Consider the following 22,889-nt stretch of genomic DNA (forward strand, 5'->3'; position numbering starts at 1 on the left):
AGATGAAGATAGTTGATTTGTTTTGGAAAAAAATGGACGAAGAATTATTTCCCCTCTTTACTGTAATTGTGCGCCAAAAGTGGCATGTGAGTGTAAGAAATGTTCAGAAGGGTTACATTGTACTTGTTAATGATCAAAATGTATTGAGAGGAAATTGGAAATCAGCACAAGTTGTAGAAAACATACAGAGAAGAGATGGAAAGAAAAGAGATGTGTTACTTAGGTATAGGATAAATGGATCAGGAAAACGTGATATGCAAATGACAAGATCTGTGCATTGATTAGTAGTGATACTTCCAGTGGAAGAACAATAGAGTGAAAGAACACTTACTTTTGTGGGGGGAAGTGTATTATATAATGATTATCATCATAACAGGTGTTTTATTTATATATGATATTCATCCTTATTTATTATATTTTGGCAACTTTGGAAGTGGAAGGTGGAGACGTGCATCCCTGTGATTGGTTGAATTGATGCACAAGTAAGGGTTATGTTGTAGTGAAGGATTTGGTATTAAGATGGGTTTTAGAGAGATTATAGATTGTTGTGAGGTGGAAATTGTAATAAAATACTAAACTGATAATTTGCATACCTACCATGTAGAATTTAAAAGGAGTATAGAGAAAATTACAATTTGGTATCCGTTGGATAACACGGATATATGCTGCGCATGAGGATTGACCTGTGGCGGGAGAAGGCTTCAGTCAAGCAGGAGCTACAGTGATGGAAAAGAGAGAGAGTGAGTTACGAGCCCATTAATTTGTGAGGGATAGAGGGCAAGACTGGGACAAAACTGGCTGCAAAGTGTTCCATGGCTGTAATTGGGCGATCATATTGTGAGTTACTTGATCATTTATTTTATAAACTAGTGATATATTGAACATGAGATCATATGAGATTAATGATGTATGTGCACTGTACAACGATTGTTTCGTAATGTACTTATGTGTGGCACTGGTAGGGTGATTTGTGGGGAATTTGAGATTCTTCATTTGAATGAGTGTTCATGGGTTAATGAAAAGATTGCTATATTGGTATTACAGTTCAGGCTGAATCAATTAATAAAGATACAGCAAGGCAACCCCAACTCCCTTCATTATCCTGCACTACAGGTATGTATGCTTGTAAACAAAACCTTAAGTCAGAAACAGTGATTACTTGACTAGCAGTTACGTTAACATACAAATAACTTACCAGTTCATAAGATACTATCGCGGACAGGTCCCCAATATATGTTAGAAGCACGGGTAGAAGTTGGTTGATTAGGGGTGTGTTGTACCGTTTCTCGTAGCATAAGGTAGTGAAACGAGTATAAAATAATATTCCATCATTATTAAACTAAATATCAACTACCTGAAGCGAGCATAGCGCGTGCAACTTACCTAGGACACAGTGATCCCGCTTGGGTTCAAGTAAGTATGTACGGTTAACATAACATATACAAGCTAATAAACAATAAAGGAAATCAAAGGTCACAAAACATATACAAGTTAATAAGCAACAAAGTGAATGTGTGTGGGGGTGGAAGTCAGTCGTCGGCTCGGTTAGCTCGATCGAGACGTGAGTCGAGACGTGTTTCTAAAGCTTCGTCTCTATGATACCGTCACGATGTGGTCGAGACGGTATTCGAGGCCGATGGTTAGTTGGAGAGATTAGTGGTTGGCGAGGCGTGTACGAGGGCCGTAATAATATATATTGTGTATATATATATATATAGAGAGAGAGAGAGAGAGAGAGAGAGAGAGAGAGAGAGAGAGAGAGAGAGAGAGAGCGGCGCAAATTAGATAATGCGTTAAAAACATATTGTTACCTTGTTGTTCCTTTTCCGAATTGGTATTATTCTTATCATTATCATTATTGTTTTTATTATTGTTATAATAATATTAATAATAATAATAATAATAATAATAATAATAATAATAATAATAATAATAATAATATTATTATTATTATTATTATTATTATTATTATTATTATTATTATTATTATTATTATCATTATTATTATTATTGCTATAATTATAATTATTATTATTATTATTATCATTGCTATTATTATTCTTATTATTTATTATTATTATTATTATTATTATTATTATTATTATTATTATTATTATTATTATTATTATTATTATTATTATTATCATGATTATTACAACTACTACTACTACTACTACTACTACTACTACTACTACTACTACTACTACTACTACTATTATTACTACTACTACTACTACTACTACTACTACTACTACTACTACTACTACTAGTACTACTATTACCATTATCAACATTATTGTTATTATTATTATTATTATTATTATCATTATTATTGCTATCATATTATTATTAATTAATTTCATTAATATTTTTCTAATATATTTCATTAATATATTTTATTAATATTAATATTATTATTGCTATCATTATTCAGTTGTCGTTCCTGAAAGTCATATTTTGAAGAAATGAGAGAGAGAGAGAGAGAGAGAGAGAGAGAGAGAGAGAGAGAGAGAGAGAGAGAGAGAGAGAGAGAGAGAGAGAGAGAGAGAGAGATCTTAGGTTTAGTCGTAGAAATGGTCTCTTTGTTTAATAAATACTATTAATACATCTTATTTGTAATGATAAGTATATTAAGGTGTCTGACGTGTTAAAGTGTTTGAGAGAGAGAAACACACACACACACACACACACACACACACACACACACACACACACACACACACACACACACACACACACACACACACACACACACACATAATAAGTGAATAAATAATAATGAAAGAAGGATGAAAGAAAAGAAGAACGGAAAGGAAGAAGAACGGCAATAACGAGGAGTCTGGTAGTTATGCAAGGAGAAAGAGGAGGAGGAAGAGGAGGAGGAGGAGAAGGAGGAGTAGGAGAAAGAGAAGGAAGAGGAGGAGGAGGAGAAGGAGGAGGAGGAGGAGGTGCACGAGAAGGACGAACAGGGCGAGGAAACCTGCAGGCGAGATGGTAATGATGGGAGGAAACAAAATAATAATAGGGAAGGGATTGAGAAAGAGGGGGTGGAAGAGAGGAAGGGAGATAGGGCGGTTAAGGAAATAATGACAGATACTGCATTGCATTCTCCTCCTCTTTCACCCACCGGATGGTAGTCCCTCTCAAGGTGTTCCGGAAAAGCGAATAATGACACTCTGAGACTGACAGCGACTGACGTGTCATTGTCACTCACTCAGCTGTTTTCAAGGTCGCTCGTACTTGCTCCCCCTTCCTCTCTCGCCTTGATGATGCCACGTAGCATTTTACAGGAGTACTTTTAATGTTATCGAATAATGTTATCGTGTAATGCTTATCTGTAAATTCCATGCTTTTTAATATCATTTTTCTCGTTATATGATACTGTAATATTCCACAGCCTGCAAAAAGGATTAAACCATTCGTAATTTGACCAAGTGGCACATCCGAGGCTGCGACAATGCAACCGTCTGTCCGTCACTTTATAGCTACAGGCATAGCACACCCGTGAATCCTATACATTTTCAACTCTTCTGACGGATAAACAAAGCCTTAAAATGCATATGTGTACAGAAAATTTTCTACTTAGAATTACACGTTTTTTCAACCCTTTCAGTATTTGCAGAAACTCGCGTTACATCCTGTAGTTATCTAGTCAACAGACAGTTAGGGGGGAGAGTGGAAATGGGTGTTAGAGATAGAGAAGATAAACTGTACTGCATCAGTCATATCGATTTGTGCTACATTAAAAGCAGTGCTTTTTGATTAGTTGGTTTCACTCTGGCTAATGCACGAACACTGTCTTACACATTCAAATGCTTTCCAGTTATTTTAAATACCCACGTGGTCAGTGAGGGAAGAATAAGCTACCCTACTATTACTCGTATATCCTCATAATTTGTAGATTTTTTTCCATTTTGTGTTTTTGTTTTCTATTGTACGATATTTTTCCCCAGTGTAGAGCGAGACTGTGAGGGTGAGTGGGGGCTTGGGGGTGGGATGAGTGCTGCTTTCATGCTAGCAACATGAAGGCATCAGGGTCAGGAGATGCATTCTCTTGGCCTTGGCTCCATGATTGCATGATTGCCAGAGTGCGGGTTTGCGGTCGCGTCTCGGTAACATTCTCTCGCCTCCCTGCGTTTTTTTTCTTTTTTCGATGTTGGTAGAGGAGAAGCTTTTTCATTATTATTGCCTCCTAAGAAAACAAAGATGGTAAGCAAAGATCAGGTCATTTATTTATTTATTTATTTATTTTTTAATCTGAGAAGAATTGTGAAAGGAAGAAGGGAAAAGGAAACCTCTGCCTCACCACAACCACATGAAACTTCACTCACCAACATCCGCGCCTGCAACTTCTGGTACGCAGTGATCAACCAAGGCAAGCGAACTTTGGATATTAGTAAAGAAATTCTCTGTGCTGAAGAAATAAAAGGTTTAGAATTATAGTGAAGAAAAGACAACCTCCAAAATTTAGTTACCTGCACTACACAACGTATCGGGATGTCCCAAAAAGTATCTTGGAGAGATTAGACACAGATACCAACCTGAAAATGTGTGTAGCAATAGGGCGAATGATGCAGCAAGCAACGGTGTACTATTTTATGAGTCGCTAAGTTGGCAATAAGATCCATAATAAAATTACAGCATCCATCAGGAGTTCTGAATTAGTGATCTTGAAGAGTACACGGAATTTTCACATATTTAACAAAGAAAAAACTAAAAACGTTCCTGAATTGCAGAACCCGGAATCTGCTGAGAGCCTCCACAGGAAAATGTGGTCCAAGGTTGCGAGGTCATGTGTGCAGAGTATTACAAGGTGGTTTTGCTCAGTAAGTTAATACTTTGGAACCCAACCTTGGTTATGAAGAACGCTCTGAACTGATCGCTCATTGAATACTACGCAACTCATACAGTGAAACAGTTATAGGAAAAACATATTTGCACCAAAACTAGTCAAGAAAAAGAAACTTCATTCGAAGATCAGCGGTATGGGATTCGCTGTCTACAGTCATACATGGTATCAATGGATCTTGTGTCGCCAAATGGTACTCCCACTAGTTATATATATATATATATATATATATATATATATATATATATATATATATATATATATATATATATATATATATATATATATATATATATATATATATATATATCAGACGAAACAGCGGCAGTAGCAGCAGTGCTGAGAGCGAGATTGGTAGGCTTTGTTGTCACAAACTTCAGCAACAACTCTTGCGTGGCCGTTCGGGATTCGCGGCGCGCTTGGCGATGATTACTGACAGAGACACGCACTCGAGGAAAAAGTGAGATTCCGCTAAGTTAGTTTTGGCTTCACAAATGTGATTTGCCATGAAAGCCTCCAACTTGGTGACGCTGAAAAAAAAGAGACGTCTGTTTGAAGGATACGGTAGGCAACATTTTCTGCAACACGAGACTTTTGCCAAATTTCCTCAACTCAGTCTTGCATGGCAGTGCATTAGTTAACACTGTGTGTGTGTGTGTGTGTTGCGAAAGGAGGATTGCATGTGTTATTAATATCTTACATTTTACTTAAAAAGAGAATAGTCTAGCAGATGAAGCAAATCAGTATAAGTAAAAAAGGCATGCGCGTGGGTGATGAGGGGCAGAGTGTGTGGATAGGGGACTTAAAGATGATGAGAGGAGTGGTTTGTAAGAAAACCTGCAGCACTTGAGGGACAGACGCAAGACTGAAGGAAAGGTGCGCTCAACGGGAACAGGAAAGGAAAAGACTGGCCGACATAAGTGATCGCCGCCTGATTCTTTCCCTGCAGGCGAGGTGGAGTACAGGGAGAGGCAGCCAGCTGAAGGGAGAGGAGAGAGGGGGTAACGGTCTGTCTTATTTCCTCCCTGGTGAAATCCTCAGAGTGTTTCAACGAGTGATGGAGGCGTGAGGAGTCACATGGCGAGTAGAGGACGACTGGGAATAGGATGTGAGGAAGGGCAATAGTGGGCGGCAGACTACAGGTGAAGACACGGGTTGGGTGGCGCCTTTGTGGGACACGAGGAAGGAACGCCGTAGGGAAAGGGGGATATGGCATGGATATCTCCAAAGAAAAGAGGAAAGCATACGGAGGAGGGTGGGGGGAAGGACTGAAATAATAAATGTATGTAGAAAAGAAAGATGCAATGGATGAGGAAGGCACGTGGAAAAGAAAGGGGATTGTTTAGGAAGAGGAAAAAATTGACAGTGAAAAGAGGGATGAAGGGAAAAATAATGAAGGGAGACAAACAGCAGCGAGGAGCGTGGAGGAACATTTGTGGTAAAATAGCGACGCAAGATTTATGGAGGACAAAAATAACAGAACGAGATTTAAAGGGAAATGAGGAAAGAGAAAGCAAGATGTTAGCACAGGTAGACAGGAGGGAAGGTGTGACAAAGACCATCCCGCCCTGCTCCGCTCCCAGTTCCGTGAGAAAGAAGTAGCGTGGAGAGGAAGTTTAGCAGAGGCGTGAACTGGGAAAGCATATTCTGGTGAAACTATGGTGGTGGTGGTGGTTGTGGTGGTGGTGGTGGTGGTGGTGTTGGTGGTGGTGGTGATAGGGATGAGAAACTCAGTGTTTCACATATAAACACTCCAGCTAGTCTATTATGGGATAAAGAGCCTTCACCCCTCAGAGGCGTTAAAGTCGGAGGTGAGCACCGCGGCAAAGTGGAGGTGGACACAATTTCCATTCTGCTCCTCCATTTTTCCCGTCAGTGTACTTCAACAATGCCTGCAGTTTTAACACAGGATTAAAAAACCTTTTCTGCATCAGTCTGGAAACCAGGTGTTGTTTGGGCGTCATGGAGTTAAGACGGATAAAAACTCTTATTCAGATTTCATATCATTTGTTGAGAGAGAGAGAGAGAGAGAGAGAGAGAGAGAGAGAGAGAGAGAGAGAGAGAGAGAGAGAGAGAGAGAGAGAGAGAGAGAGAGAGAGAGAGAGAGAGAGAGAGAGAGAGAGAATTTTTTTTTTTTTTTTTTTATGTAGAAGGGACACTGGCCAAAGGAAACAAAAATCCAATTAAAAAAAAAGCCCACTGAGATACCAGTCCCAGAAAAGTGTTCAAAGCGGTGGTAAAAAATTGAAGGATAAGTAAGTGCCTTGAAACCTCCTTCTTGAAGAAATTTAAGTCATAGGAAGCCTAACTTCATAGAAGCCGTTTTAGATAGAGATGAGAAGTGAAGTTTCATGTTCAGATTATAAGTAAAGGACAGACCGAGGATGTTCAGTGTAGAAGGTGGGGGACAGTTGAGTGTCATTAAAGAAGAGGGGATAGTTGTCTGGAAGGTTGTGTCGAGTTCATAGAAGGAGGAATTGAGTTTTTGAGGCAATGAACAATACCAAGTTTGCTCTGCCCCAATCAGAAATTTTAGAAAGCCACAGAAAGTCAAGCGTTCTGTGGCTTCCCTGCGTGAGATGTTTACCTCCTGAAGGGTTGGACGTCTATGAAAAGACGTGGAAAAGTGCAGGGTGGTATCATCAGCGTAGGAGTGTATAGGACAAGTTTGGTTTAGAAGATCATTAATGAATAATAAGAAGAGAGTGGGTGACAGGATAGAACCCTGAGGAACACCACTGTTAATAGATTTAGGAGAACAGTGACCGTCTACCACACCAGCAATAAAACGGTCAGAAAGGAAACTTGAGATGAAGTTACAGAGAGAAAGATAGAAACCGAAGGAGGGTAGTTTGGAAATTAAAGCTTTGTGCCAGACTCTATCAAAAGCTTTTGATATGTCCAAGGCAACAGCAAGTTTCACAAAAATCTCTAAAAGAGGATGACCAAGACTCAGTAAGGAAAGCCAGAAGATCACCAGTAGAGCGGCCTTGACGGAACCCATACTGGCGATCAGATAGGTTGGAAAGTGGTAGATGTTTAAGAATCTTCCTGTTGAGGATAGATTCAAAAACTTTAGATAGGCAGGACATTAAAGCAATAGGACGGTAGTTTGAGGGATTAGAACGGTCACCCTTTTTAGGAACAGGCTGAATGTAGGCAGACTTCCAGCGAGATGGAAAGGTAGATGTTGACAGACAGAACTGAAAGAGTTTGACTAGGCAAGGTGCAAGCACTGATGCACAGTTTCGGAGAATAATAGAAGGGACCCCATCAGGTCCATAAGCCTTCCGAGGGTTTAGGCCAGCGAGGGCATGGAAAACATCATTGCGAAGAATTTTAACATGAAATAGTCACAGGTAACATGAAATAGTCACAGGGTGGAGGAGAGGGAGGAACAAGCCCTGAATCATCTAAGGTAGTGTTTTTCGCAAAGGTTTGAGCAAAGAGTTCAGCTTTAGAAATAGATGTGATAGCAGTGGTGCCATCTGGTTGAAATAAAGGATGGAAAGAAGAAGCAAAGTTATTGGAGATATTTTTGGCTAGATGCAAGAAATCATGAGGGGAGTTAGATCTTGAAAGATTTTGACACTTTCTGTTAATGAAGGAGTTTTTGGCTAGTTGGAGAACAGACTTGACATGGTTCCGGGCAGAAATATAAAGTGCATGAGATTCTGGTGGTGGAAGGTTTAAGTACTTGTGGGCCACCTCTCTATCATGTATAGCACAAAAACAAGCTGTGTTAAACCAAGGTTTAGGTCGAGAAAAAGAGTGAGGAATGTAGAGGAATGTACGCCTCCATGCCAGACATTATCACCTCTGTTATGCGCTCGGTACACAAAGACGGGTCTCTGACACAGAAGCAGTAGTCACTCCGAGGAAAATCAGCAAAATGTCTCCTCAGGTTCCCCCAACTAGCAGAGGCAAAACGTCAGAGGCACCTTCGCTTAGAGGGATCCTGAGCAGGGATTGGAGCGATAGGACAAGATACAGATATGAGATTGTGATCAGAGGAGCCCAGCGGAGAAGAGAGGGTGACAGCATAAGCAGAAGGATTAGAGGTCAGGAAAAGGTCAAGAATGTTGGGCGTATCTTCAAGACGGTCAGGAATACGAGTAGGGTGTTGCACCAATTCCTCTAGGTCGTGGAGGATAGCAAAGTTGAAGGCTAGTTCACCAGGATGGTCAGTGAAGGGAGAGGAAAGCTAAAACTGGTGGTGAACATTGAAGTCTTCATGAATGGAGATCTCTGCAAAAGAGAAGAGAGTCACAATGTGCTCCACTTTGGAAGTTAAGTAGTCAAAGAATTTCTTATATTCAGAGGAGTTAGGTGAGAGATATACAGCACAGATAAATTTAGTTTGAGAGTGACTCTGTAGTCGTAGCCAGATGGTGGAAAATTCGGAAGATTCAAGAGCGTGGCCACGAGAGCAGGTTAAGTCGTTCCGCACATAAATGCAATATGAATAATGCACGAGAAGGAAACTTTTTTTGCGTGCGAGTTTTTACTTCCTCCTCCTGGCAATAAGTGATGCGTGTGTGTAAACAAACTGCCTGTGTGTAGGTAAAGAGATCCCTGTATGCGTAAACAACCTGGTTGGGGGCGGGGAAGGAGTTAACTTCCAACACCCTCCACACTCCCTGTCCCCTACAGGAGTTCCATTCCAAGCCTGGCCGTAAGTAATTTATTCTCAGGTGTTGCTATGAATAACGAGGTAAACACAAAAAACAGTCGAGGATTTTCTTTTCTCACACGAATGATTGACGTCCACAAGACACCAACCAGTGTGCTTGGCCTACAAGCTCACTGCGTCGACATATGAATATATGCTTTTGCCTTTATTCCTGACAGCAAACAAACTTGTGAAAAATAAATAAATAAATAAATAAATAAGTTATTCTTATCTATAGTCGTTCGCAAATATCAAGATACTTTACGTAGGGCAGGTGTGGGAATATTCTAACGGCAGCATCGTCACTTCAATCCCTTCCTTCCCTCTGCCTCTCTCTCTCTCTCTCTCTCTCTCTCTCTCTCTCTCTCTCTCTCTCTCTCTCTCTCTCTCTCTCTGTTGTCCTCGCAACTGTTGCGACATGCTCAGTTGTCCTTGTGACACACTACAGGGAAGAGGTCACAACCACGCTCCGGTTCCGCTCCGCTTCGCTTGGCAGCATTGCTAAGTGTTGACTTATTCCCTTAGTACCTACACCCCTTTACTTCCTAGCTATTCTACATACGTTTCTACATACATTTTACACACCTCTTCACACACACACACAGTGATAGACTCGTAGTTACTAACATAGTTACTTTCCTCACCAGTTTGGCTGTTTATTTTCTGACCACTAGTCCTTATTAGATTGTTTGTTTTGGTTTGTTTACGTCTACCCTCTCTACCACTAACTCCTGTAGGTGCATTTGTTTCTGTGTAATTGTGTAATTTCAGCACCAAGAAGAAAACCACCACGTGCTCCGGCAACTTAGAATTCCCCAATCCCTGCCCAACTCTTACCCGTTTTCCCATCAGGTCAAACTGCGCGCGTCTTGTTGTGTTGCTGTACTCAGTCTTAACTGCTGTTGTTCCTGCTTCTTCGGTTGTTTAAACGACTGCTACCGTTGCCACTCATCAGACTCCTCAGACATCACTCTCCTCAGACAATGCTACGCCTGTCAAGGCAAGTTTTTCACCCAATATTTTAGGAATTCCTCAGCTTGCAGGTTGTGCCATATACAGAACAAGATCGAGAGACTGCATGAGAAGTACGAGGTTAAATGTAAGAAGTATGACGATCTCGCCTGGCAGTTTGAAGTTCTTAAGGACTTTGTTTTTGCTAATATTGGTTGCTCTCTCGCAGACACTGCACCCGCCACTGCCCCCACCCCCGCCAGGCACACCGCGCCTTACCCCTCTGCGGATGAGGAAACACCCTTCACCGTAGTCAGGAATAGTGTCACCTCCACTAATAAAAAGAAATTCCTTCTTATTTCTAACTACAAAAGATTTATGGTCCTGTGTGAAGAGGAGGAAGACGCCCTCGAAACGAGACTTAGTTGGTGACTCCATAGTGAGAGGTCTGCTATCTGAATTTTCTGGTCGGGCTCGTGAGTCACGGAAACGTTTGTATATGGCTGGTGGACGCCTAGACGATATCACGGCAGCATGCGATGAGGCAGCCAGCGGAGCAGAAAATAATGCCCTTTTTGTCATCCACGCAAGTACTAATGACGTTGAAAACATCAGATCCGAGGAGCTGATGAAGAAGTACAAGAGGATGACTCAATGGTACAAGACTAAATCTCAAAATATTATTTTTCAGGCATTCTCCCCCGGACCAGAGCACCGATCATTTTCTATGATAGAGCTTTTAGTACTAACAACCGTCTAAGATCTCTCTGCGCAGATGAAGGTGTGAACTACGTGAATCTCTGGGACGACTTCTATAATAAATCCTTCCTATTCCAGGATGACAGCAGGACGGCTCGGGAGGCTGCTAAGTAACAAAGGTTCTAGATTCAGGTAAAAAAAACGCCCAGCAGCCTCATCCACGTAAATGACTCCCCACCTACTCGAAATAAACTTAAGGTCTTCTATGTGAACGCTCGTAGCTTGCGTAACAAGTTTTCAGAGTTAGAAGAAATAGCGTTCACAGAAGACTACGATGTAATAGGCGTAACAGTCATGGTTAAATGCAGATGTCAGGGACTATATAGCAGAATATAACTTCCTGGGTACGTAATAAAAAAATAAGTTGAGTAAACAAAAATGGAGGCGGCATTTTATTCTACATCATAGCCAGCCTCAACCCAGTTCTTTTACCAAAACTTCTCATTGCATACATAGATGCTTTATTTATATTATTAAAGAATAATTACGGGACCAACTAGCATTTTCTCTTATGTACAGACCACCAACCCAGCCAGTCCCACTACAACCCTTGTTGAGTGCAGACGCTCCTATCCTCCCTCTGCCTAGTGTTCGTTCTTGACTCGCCTGTCTCGGGGCTGTCTCGAGCAATTTGCTGGCAGTTGTTGCTGTGGTTGTTGCGGATGGTCGTTGGTGGGCTGGCTGGCTTTCCTGTCGAGGCCCTCCTTTGCTCGATGGAATACTCTGGGTCGGAAGCGGGATCCTGCTTGGAGGATGACTTGGCCATGTCTGAGGGTGGTGACACTCTTGTGATGAACCACTGGCCAGAACTGCCCCCGCCTAGCACCCCGTTGCCACCGTTTGCACCGCAGTGTGGAAAACAGGCAGTCTCGTCTTCCAAGCGCCCGATGGAGGACTCTTCTGATTCATCTGCCGAGGACTGCCTGGTACCTGCGGCCAAAACAGCCAAGAATGCTTCTACTGAACATCATGTGCCTGTTTCTCGTGCCTCTGTACCTCTACCTGGTGCTGCTCCCAGTTTTCCTGCTTTTGCCCCGAGAGACTCCTACGTCAAGTTATCTTTCGCTGGGAGCCCGTCCACAGATACGAAGCTGCGATGGTTGTCTGCTGTTAACAAGGCCTTCCAACTGCAGCGTGATCTGGCGGAGGTCAAGATGGCTGCCGTCACGTCCAGGTTTGTCTACATTTCCAGACGACGCACGGACATCCTTGAACGAGTCAAATCTGGTGAGTTTCTGTCCCTGCCACTCATTCCTCACGACTCTCCTGAAAGGCCCAAAAAGTTTCCGAGCTTCATCCTCACCCGTTTTCCCGTTGTGGACCCACGTCTTGCTGAACAACACCCAGGTGTGTATTCTGCCAGACGCTTCATCCAGAATGGTTCACCCATTAACTGCATTGTGGTTGTCTGGAGCCTTACTGACCCACCTCCACCCATTATTGCCTTTGATTTCCTTCCCTGACTACCACCTTGTGAGGTACGAAAACTCTATAATGATCAACCTTGGTGTTACAGGTGCTGTGGTGTGGGTCACATCTCCAGGTACTGCTCTGCCCCGCCTAAATGTGGTTGGTGTGCTGCAGGTCATGACTCGAGGACGTGTCCAGTCAAGAGTGACCCTTCGCGCCCAGCTGCATCCTCTACCACCTCCGAGCATTTGTCTCCTGGGGACGCGTCGCGTTGGAAGTGTCCTCGCTGCTTACAGCCGGGGGTTAACGTCTGGCATGGCTGTGCTCGACACCATGTCCAACCACGTTCTACACCAACTGAGCCGCACCCCTCCACCGCCTCCTCCTTCACCGGCTATTTTCCCCACTACCTCTGCCTCTCCACAGGACCTGGCCCTCCGCAAGTCCATTGCTTCCCTTCAGGCACGGTGCGCGGCACTGGAGGACCGCTTCGCCTCCCTTGATGCCAGGATTGACGGTCTGCTCACTGCTCATGCTGCTACTGACACCAGGTTCTCCACCTTGGTTGAATCCCAGCAGACCACTGTCGACTCTGTCACCTCACTCGCCGAAAGGATGGATGGTCTCTCCGATCGCCTGGACAAGCTCTGTGAGTTACTCCCAATTACTGACCAGTCCCCCTCTAGTCGTTCGTCTTCCACTCTCTGGTCTCCTTCCACCAAGCACAAAGTTCGTTGCTGATTCTACACTAGATATCCTCTCATGGAACGTCTGTATTGTCACCAGTTTTGACAAGCTCCTCCAACTCAAGGCCTTTGTGTACTCCCATCATCCAGGCGTAATTTTTCTTCAGGAAGCTTTTCCAGGAAGGCCTCTCGCCGGGGAGGCTCTTTCCCTTACCGGTTATATCCCATATATCCACATGGTACGAAATGGTCTCCTAACCTACATCCACAGTGCCTTCTCCGCACCTCCACCGACACTGACGTGACTTTTCAGCTTTTTGAGGTCACGGTAGGGAGTGCTATCTTACAAATCTGCAATGTCTACTCTGCCCCTGCTCGCCTCCATCCTGCTGCTCTTCCTCTCCGTACAGTGCGGGACATGGTGTATTTGGGAGATTTCAATGCTCGGCATCCTGCTTTGGGAGATCGCTCTGGCATCTCCAATCGTCCAGGTGTTCTACTATCATCATACATCCGCAAGCATCACCTGACGCGCTGGGACACTGGCGGCGCTACGCACTCCCGGGGCGGTACTCTGGACCACGTTCTCACCTCTGGCTTGGTTGTGGACCGAGTTCAGTACTCCTCCGTGCCAACTTTGTTATCTGATCATGTTGCCCTTCGATTTCGCTATTCTCTTCCTGTTGTGCCTGCCCCTTCTACTTCACGTCTGCGCACTACTGTGCTCCGTAAGTACTGCCAGACATACATCTCGTACATGGCCTGCATGTTACCTACTCTTAATTGTACTTCACCTGATCAGTTTTACTTCAGTCTTGTCTCTGCCACACACGACTTTCACAGGTTGTACATCTCAAGGCCACATCTTCGGCGTCGCCCTACCGCTTACACCTGGACTCGGGACGCGAGTCAGGACTCGGGACGAGGCGAGACAGGAAGCAGAACGTGTTGGTCTCTTGTTTCAAGCAAACCCATCTCCTGAGCTGATTCATCGTTTCCGACAGTCCAGGGATGATTTAACAGCCCTATTGGAGTGCGTGAGTACTGAATCTTGGCAACGGTTCACGGATAGTATTAATCATCAGTGTGGCTTCTATGTGGCATCTTGTCCGCCGAGTGGTAAAGAAGAAGCCCTCCACTGCCCGCCATCACACACCCGCCGAATACGCTTTAACAGCTTGTCGATGCGTGGTCTGAGCAGTCCACACCAGCCAGCCTCCCTGTCCATATACAAGATGCTCTCTCTTCCGGCGCTCTTGCCCGTCGGCTTCGTCTGGTATCTGCCTTGTTACAAGAGGATGACGAGGATTCTGTGCCGATCAGCGAGGGGGAGTTGCGGCGTGCTTTCTCAAGGGCAAGGCGTCATCCCCTGGTGACGACGGTATTACCTACGCTGTGCTACGTCTGTCTGCTGCTACGTCTGGCAACCCTCTCCTTCGCCTTTATAATATGTGTCTTCGTCACGGTTGTGTGCCGCGCGCCTGGATTACCACCACCATCATATCCATTCCGAAGCCACGTACCGCGAAGTTCAGGCCTATTTCCCTTACTTCTTGTGTCTGAAAGGTGCTGGAGAGAATCTTACTCAACCGTCTGATGTATCGGCTTCAAGATCGCCTCTCTCCATGTCTCTTTGGCTTTCTTCCCCAGCGCAGCACACACCACTGCCTTGTTGATTTATATTCTCGCCTCTCCTATGACAGTGTCGTGGCTTTCATCGACCTCAAGAGCGCGTTTGATGTTGACAATAGGGAGATCATACTGGATCAGCTTTTGACTTCGTGGTTAAGGGCTGTTTGTTGCGGTGGATTCGGGGCTACCTTAGCAACAGGACCTCCCGTGTGTTTTTCAGTGGGGCCTACAGTTCTTTGCGAAGTTTTCTTCTTGGTACACCTCAAGTGGGGGGTACCGAGTCCATTCCTATTTAAAGTTCTGATGCACAGTCTACTTACGTCTCTGTCTGACGCTCCTGAGGTTACAGTTACTTGCTACGCTGATGATTTGTGCGTCCACTCTACGTCACCGAGACATCTTCAGTTATTTCTTGCTTCTTTCTCTCAGGCTTCCTCTAACTGTGGTCTTATTGTTTCTCCAGAAAAGAGCTGAATCTTCTCTTGCCGTCCTCCTGTTGCACTGCCGGACTTCACCATTGGTAGCAGTGTCATCCCCCTCTGCTCTCAGTACCGTTACCTCGGAGCTCCAGTCAAGATCTCAGCATTCCTCCCTATCCGGCGCCAGACCCATGACCCATCCCATCATTAGTGACCTATTGGATCGTCTCCAGCGACGACTTCGACCTCTTCAGTGGCTCACCAACAACTCCTCCGGCATCTCCATTCCTGTGGCCAGTACTATCTATGTCACTTTCATGCGCTCTGTTGTTGATTATCTCTCCCCTGCCTTGATTCAACTTCCTCGGGCTGCTTTAGAGCCTCTGGAAATTTTTCAAAATAGAGCGATCAGAATTATTCTTGGATGCCCTGTGACCACCAGCATTGTAAACATGGAGCGTGAATTGAGGCTCCTACCCTTAGTTGATAGAATATATTCAAATGTTACTTGCCTCACAGTCAAGTGTCTTCACTTTTCTCGCCACACTACACGCAGCTGATCAGGACCTCTCTTGGCCCCACTCCACCAGTCCTTCCTATTCTGCCCACTGGTCGCCGACTTATTGTGTCTGTTTCCTCTCTGCTTAGGAGCCTTAATTTGCAAGTTCCTGCCGCTGCTGTGCCCCCAGGCCCACCCCCCTGGATGCTACCAGCGGCTGAGGTGAGCTTTACCCCTATAACCAAGTTGGATCCGCCTCCTCTCCAGCTGCAACTGGCTTTGGAACACGTGGCGACAGTGACGTCCTCCATCACAGCGCCTCATCGCCTCTACACTGACGGGTCTCTCTAATCGGATGGAGCGGCTGGTGGTGCGGTTTTCTCACCTGACTTGGAACCACCTCCAGGTGGCAGGGTCGGGCGTCGGCTCGGAGACCACTCCAGCTCAAGCGTTGTGTGAGCTTTATGCTATCCTGGATGCTGTTAGCCTCGTGTGTCAGAGGAGAGTGAATGCAGTTGTTATTTGTGACTCAAAGCCGCCCCTTCACTACCTTTCTACTACCCGTCCCACCCACCTAATAGTGGTTCAACAGATTCTTTTCTTTTTTAGCATTAATGACTGCTCGTAATGTGTGTGTCAAGCTTATATGGGTACCATCTCATGTTGGTTTACGCCACAATGCTACAGCTGATCGCCTAGCGGAGGATGCCTGCTGCCTACCTCCGCAAGGTGATGGTCGTCCTCTCTCCCCGCCATGCCACCTCTCCAGGGTCCGCTCCGCCGATCTCCTACCTATGCGGCGTCGCAGGGATACTGAAAGGTCCCACAGTATCACCATCAACCACTATGAGTCCGTCTGCCGGCACAAGTATAAATACCGTTGCCGGGGTCTTATGGCTCGGCGGTACAACATTGTCTCAGCGCGTCTGCGGCTAGGCTACTGTCCGCCGTGGCAGATTGCCGGATTACAGGGAGAGCTTCCCTTCACAGAGTGTCGCCTGTGCCGCGCACTGCTTGCTAACCCCATCGAGCACTACTGCCTACCGTGTCCCACTGTTCGGCACCTCCTATCCCAAGGTCTGCTGCTGGATGCTGTCTGTCGCCATATCCTGGTGCCCGATTTTCTCGATGAGGTTCTTGTACATTGTAGGGCAACAAGATACTAGAAAAAAAAACGCTCACTCGGGAGCCAGTTCCCAAAGAGATGGGAGCCAGTTACCAAAGAGATTGCCGAAGAAAAATCAAAGGATGGAGGATAAGTACTTTGAAACCACCCTCTTGAGAAAAAGTGGCGGAAACGACTCAGAACTCTTAACTTCATAAAAGCTGTTTTAGCTAGAGATAAGATGTGAGGTTCCCAGTTTGAATCATAAGTAAATGACAGACCGAGAATGTTCAGTGTAGAAGACAGAGACGATTGAGTGTCATTGAAGAAGAAGGGATATTTATTTGGAAGATTGTGTCGAGTTGATAGATGGAGGAAATGTGTTTTTGAGGCACTGAAAAATAATTTCAAAAGATTCAGAAGTCAGGCATTCTGTGGCTTCCCTGCGTGAAATGTTTACTTCTTGAAGGGTTGCACGTATACAAGACGTGGTAAAGTGCGATGTGGTATCATCACCTTATGAGTGGATAGGACAAGAAGTTTGGTTTAGAAAATCATTGATGAATAGTAGGAAGAGAGTGGGTGACAGGACAGAACCCTGAGGAATACCACTGTTAATAGATTTAGGAGGACAGTGATCGTCTACCACAACAGTAAAAGAATGTCAGAAGGAAACTTGAGAAAAGTTACATTGAGAAGGATAGAAGCAATAGGAGGGTAGTTTGAAAATCAAAACTGTGATAAAGTCTATCAAAAATTTTTGATATGTCTAAGCCAACAGTAAAAGTTTCACCAAAAATCCTAAAAGAGGATGACCAATACTGAATAAAGAAAGCCAGAATATAACCAGTAGAATGGCCAAAGTGGAACCCATACTGGCGATCAGATTATATAAGGTTATGAAGTTATAGATGTTTAAGACTCTTCCTGTTGAGAATAGGCTCCTGTTGAGAATAGGCTCCTGTTGAGAATAGGCTCAAAACTTTAAAAGAGGTAGGAAATCAAAGCAATGGGGGGATAGTTTGAGTGATCTGAGATATCACCCTTCCTAGGAACAGGCTGAATGTAGGCAAACTTCCAGCAAGAAGGAAAGGTAGATGTTGATAGACAGAGTTGGAAGAATTAGGCAAGGTGCAAGTACTGAGGCACAGTTTCGGAGAACAATAGGAGAGACCCCACCAGGTCCATAAGCCTTTCGAGGATTTAGGCTGGCAAGGGTATGGAAATCATCACTGCGAAAAATTTCAATGGGTAGCATGAAGTAGTCGAAGGGTGGAGAAGAGCGAGAAACAAGCTCTGAAACATCCATGGTAGAGTTATAAGCAAAGATTTGAGGGAAGATATAATCTTTTAGAGATAGATGAGATGGCAGTGGTGCCTTCAGGTTGAAATAAAGGAGGGAAAGATGAAAAAGTAAAGTTATGGGAGATGTTTTTGGTCAGGCGCCAGGGGCCGTACCTACGAAGAATACTTAGTATTTCGATCCACTTACAGGTAAGTATCGTCCGGGGTCATTTAACTGAGCAGGGTACTAACTACTACTTTCAGAAATGCTGAGCGCTCGGTCAGCAAAATATTCTTGAGAGAACTTAAGTGTTAGATACCGGTATGAAAAGAAGCAGAGAAAAGCACATAGCTGTAAGATGAAAGAAATAATATTGAAAGCACACATTAAGTTAAATTTAATGTATTAACAATGTAAAAGGAAGGAAATACAAATTTTAGAGATAAGAAATAGACCGAGATGTGTAATTTGAAACGATATCTTTTTCTGGCTTGTACCTTGACGGTTTGTTTGCATTCGTCACCTATCTTAGCAGGCAGCATGGAAGCATCTTACAGCAGTATTCACAAACGGACCCTTAAATGTTCCAGAGACAGTTGCCTTGCTTCACGAATTGGTTAAGGAACGAAAAGACACAAAGGAAAATTTGGGCCAAACCTAACAGTGCAGGACAAGAGAAGGGCATGGGTTGAGATAGCCACTCTCCTCAATTCAGCCTTCCCACTAGTTCGAAGGGTGCAGGAGCAAACAAAAAGAAAAGTGGCAGAACGTTCTTTGTAAGGGCAAACAAGGCCTTGCAACAAGGAAAAGGAACATGCCAGGCAGGTAAAAATTTATTTTTGTCATTCATCGAGACGTTAAACATCCCTGATACGTGTGTTGTTTAGTAATTTATTTATTCATTTATTTATTTATTTACTTATTTATTTAATTTAATTTAATTTAATTTATTAATTAGTTTAATTAGACGTTAAACATCCCTGATATGTGTGTTGTTTAGTAATTTATTTATTTATTTATTTATTTATTTATTTACTTATTATTATTTAATTTTATTTAATTTAATTAATTAGTTTATTTATTTATTTTTTGCTTATAATAATATGTGTGGCTGCCACCACTCCATGGAAGCCGCCAATTGCCATGAAGTCATCTTGTTTCCACTGAATGTCCCCTTGGCCGGTTGGGAATTTTATAAATTTTCTCACGAAGGCTGGTGTAAAAAGGGCATCCAAAGTCTGCCCTATCACATGACTAATGACTTGCTTGGATAAGCCAAGGTCATCGACACTGCAGAGCTGCATTTTCCCAGTAGCCAAATACCGCAGTGTTGTGGCCACCTTCATTTTCACACTTATTGCCTTGCTCCTGTTGGTCATGGGTGCGATGGCATCTTTCACTATATCACACAAAAGCAATATCTCCTCACGATTCAGTCTGTGCCTTTTTACGAGTTCAGCGTTTTCATACACATTTAAAATGTCTTTTCTAGACCTATAAATCCTTAGCCTCCGTCTCCTCTCTCCTTGTTGTGGTGCGTCCATCTTGATTGTGAACATTTAAGTGTTTGAAAAGCAAGTTGAGACACCTTATCCACAGTCTTAACTTCCTTGTCCGCTAAGTGTACTTAGGCAAAGTAAGTGTTTAGGAATGTAGGACTTAAGCATTCTGCCAATACTTAAGTGTAAGGTTTGAAAATTTCGTCTGCTAAGTGTACTATACTATGTATTCTTCGTAGCTACGGCCCCAGAAGTCACGCAGGGAGGTGGATTTAGAAGAGTTTGACATTTTCTATTGACGATGGAGCTTTTGGCAAGTTGGAGGGCAGACATGTTTCAGAAATATAAAATGCTTATTATTATTATTATTATTATTATTATTATTATTATTATTATTATTATTATTATTATTGTTGTTGTTGTTGTTGTTACTACTATTTTTTTTTTATGTAGGAAGGACATCGGCCAAGGGCAGCAAAATTATAAAAAATTAAAAGAAAAAAAATTCCGTTCCCCGAATAGGATTCGAAGCGGTAGTAAAAAAATTGATAAGGATAAGTGGCTTGAAACCTCCCTCTTGAAGGAGTTCGTCATAGGAAGGTGGAAATACAGAAGCAGGCAGGGAGTTCCAGAGTTTACCAGAGAAAGGGATGAATGATTAAGAATGCTGGTTAGCTCTTGCATTAGAGAGGTGGACAGAATAGGGGTGAGGCCGTGGAAGGAAGGGAGACTTGCAGTTAGCAAGATCAGAAGAGGAGTTAGCATGAAAATAGCGATAGAAGATTGCTAGAGATGCAGCACTGCGGGGATGAGAAAGAGGCTGAAGACAGACCGATGATGTTTATTGTAGAGTGAAGAAGTTGAGTGCCATTGAAGTAGAGGAGATAGTTGTCTGGAAGGTTGTGTCGAGTTGAAAGATAGAGAAATTGAGTTTTTGAGGCATTGAACAATACCAAGATTGCTCTGCCCCAATCAGAAATTTTAGAGAGATGTAACATTGCGGCGATGAGAGAGAGGCTCAAGACAGTCAGTTAGAGGAAAAGAGTTGACGAGACAAAAAGCTTTTGATTTCAACCTGTCTAAAAGAGCGGTATGAGTGGAACCCCCCGAAGACATGTAAAGCATAATTCATACATGGACTGATAAGACCTCTGTACAGAGTTAGCATCTGAGGGTGGGGGGGGTGAGAAAAACTGGCGGAGATGTCTCAGAACGCTTAACTTCATACTAACTGCTTTAGCTAGATGAGATATGAAGCTATGATGAGATTAGCTAGATGAGATATGAAGTGTCATGTTTAGATTATAAGAATAGGACAGACCAAGGATGTTCAATGTAGAAGAGGGGGACAGTTGAGTGTGATTGAAGAAGGGATAGTTGTCTGGAAGGCTGTGTCGAATTGATTGCTACTTGATTCATGCTTGGGTTTGAGAAACTAGAAGCGTTTTTAAGACATTCACGTCCATCTTGTTGTCGGGCAGGTATTGTGAGAATTGCTTACAGCAAGCAGAGCAACACAGCAGCTCAAGCATGAATGGTCTCTCTCTCTCTCTCTCTCTCTCTCTCTCTCTCTCTCTCTCTCTCTCTCTCTCTCTCTCTCTCTCCTCGCAATCTGCATAGCGAATGGACGTGTTTCGTGGTCGCTCCAGCCCTACAATTTCCTTGCTCATTGCTACCGTCATGGATCCTTCTAGTCTTCAAGCTCTGTTGTCCGCACAAGAACAAGCTCATGAAGGAATTTCGTGAACAGTGCAAGCAACTACAAGCTACGGTGCGGGATCTACGAACTAGTTTGGAGTTCTCCCAGAACGAAGTGGACGATCTAAAGCACCAGTTGAATCGAATGAAACAGGACAATAAAAATGACAAGATAATTATAAATAAGCTATCGGAAGACCCGAAAGACAAGTCTAAAGTCTATTGAAAATCTGAAAGCCCGCTGTAAGTACCAAGAGGATTATAGCAGGCGCAACAACCTTCAGTTTGTGGGGAGTGGGAGAAGACCGAAACGAAACATGGGAACAGTCAGCCGAGAAAGTTTGAAAACTATTGCAAGCCAAACTACAGTTATCAAATATACAGCTAGAAAGAGCACATCGAGTTGGCTAACACCATCCTAACCGCCAACGAGCCATCATTGCCCGCTTCACCTGGTTTTGTGATCGGGAAGCGGTGATGAGAAACGTCGCGAAGCTTCGGGGAACTCTCATCTACATCAATGAAGATCTGTGCCCAGCCTTTCAAGAGATCAAGAGATCTCAAATCTCGAAGCTCAAGCAAGCTAAAAGTGAGGGCAAGGTAGATTACTTTCGCCACACTAATCATAAAGGAGAAGGCCATCGCCGGCTCAGTGGGGGTGAGTGGTTCGAGATTCAGCACCGACCCCAGTGGAGCAATCGAGTGCTCCACGGGTGTAGGTGCTGGAACCACTTTTGCTGCTGCTGTCGCCGCCGAGTCGAAGACAGCTGGTGAATCTTCATGAGGAGCCAATGGTAGATCCGCCGGCGTGGCTGACGTCCGGGACGGAGTTACAGTGGTGAAGACAGCTGATAGCCCCTGTGTGCCAGCCAAGGCAACCCCTGTGGATGGTGATCGCCCTCTCAGGGAATCGAGGACCTTGGATACTCGACCGCGGGACTCGCCATCGACACGACAGCATGCTGCCCTCGACAAAAGAGTTCGCAGGCGGGTCCCAACGGAACAGAACAAATAATTCACTGTCGGTAAGCCGAATGACTGCCCTCTTCCATACATCTACCGAGTCATGTCTGATGACATTTTCCTTTTGCCATTTTAGACAATACTGAGATTACTTGTTTCTTAAATAATACTGTGCCACACCATTTTCCCTTCCATATTATTAACAATATGGCATGCAATCCTTACAAACAATATGATAATATGTTTAACAATAGTGATCACAACTTGTTTGAACCTATTTGCAATGTTTAGGGAACAAATTGTTTTAAATTTATATGCTCTCAATATTTCCAGTATTCCCCTCCACCTAGAGAGTTGTGTTGAACAGTGTATAAACGTAAGTAATGCAAAATATGATGGTATATGCTTCTGTGAAACTCGTCTCAATCATGCTATTTTTGGTCTTTAATCCAATGAGGGATT

Source organism: Scylla paramamosain, chromosome 30 (assembly GCF_035594125.1).
Source record: "Scylla paramamosain isolate STU-SP2022 chromosome 30, ASM3559412v1, whole genome shotgun sequence".
In the NCBI taxonomy this organism is placed as follows: domain Eukaryota; kingdom Metazoa; phylum Arthropoda; class Malacostraca; order Decapoda; family Portunidae; genus Scylla; species Scylla paramamosain.